Source organism: Tarenaya hassleriana, unplaced genomic scaffold (assembly GCF_000463585.1).
Source record: "Tarenaya hassleriana unplaced genomic scaffold, ASM46358v1 Cleome44, whole genome shotgun sequence".
Classification (NCBI taxonomy): Eukaryota; Viridiplantae; Streptophyta; class Magnoliopsida; order Brassicales; family Cleomaceae; genus Tarenaya; species Tarenaya hassleriana.
The window spans coordinates 83,275-84,452 of NW_010967136.1; positions in this window are offsets into that span (position 1 = coordinate 83,275).

Here is a 1,178-nt window from a genome sequence, read left to right on the forward strand (position 1 = left end):
CTCAACAACTTGTGACACAGGTTGAACTGATTCGCCCTGTTCACTCGGTTCCTCGACTATTTGTGGTTCTCGAACTTCTTCGAGATCTATTCTACTCCCACTAACTCTCTTGGAGACGAACTCTCTCTCCAAGAAAGATCCATTCCGAGCAACAAACACTTTGTTCTCAGATGGGTTGTAGAACCAGTACCCTTTAGTTTCCTTAGGGTAACCCACAAATATGCATTTATCAGACTTGGCGGATAGCTTATCAGAAGCAAGACGTTTCACGTAAACGTCACATCCCCAAATCTTCATGAATGCTAACCTGGGACGCTTCCCAGTCCATATCTCATATGGAGTCTTCTGAACCGACTTTGTTGGACAGTTGTTCAGTATAAGCGCTGCAGTTTCCAAAGCATATCCCCAGAAGGATTTAGGAAGATCGACCTGACTCATCATAGACCGTACCATATCCAATAAGGTTCGGTTCCTCCTCTCGGAAAACGCCATTCCATTGTGGCGTTCCAGGTGGAGTCAGCTGTGAGACAATCCCACAATCTGCCAGATAGTCAGTGAACTCTTGGCTCATATACTCGCCACCTCGATCAGATCGAAGCAACTTGATCGTCTTGCCAAGTTGGTTCTGCACCTCGTTTCTGAAAGTCTTGAACAATTCAAGCGTTTCAGACTTATGTCTCATCAAGTAGACATAACCGTACCTACTGAAATCATCAGTAAACGTAACAAAGTACAGATAACCTCCTCTAGCGGGAGAGCTCATAGGACCGCATACATCACTATGTATGAGTTCTAGCAACTCCGTAGCCCGTTCTCCTTTTCTAGTAAAAGGAGATTTTGTCATCTTGCCCATCAAACAGGAATCGCATGATTCGATTGATTCATAATCAAAAGAATCAAGAAGTCCATCAGAATGAAGCTTCGCAATGCGTTTCTCATTGATGTGACCAAGTCGACAATGCCAGAGATAGGTCGGATTTAAGTCGTTCGACTTAAACCGCTTGGTACTAACATTATAGATCGACCTGTATCCAGATGGTTCATCTTCCAAAATATAAAGGCCATTAAACTGGTAACCTTTACCATAGAATAAATCGCCTCTATAAATGGACAGACATTTGTTCTCAATAACAAATCTGAAACCATCCGAGTCTAAACATGAAATCGATATAATGTTC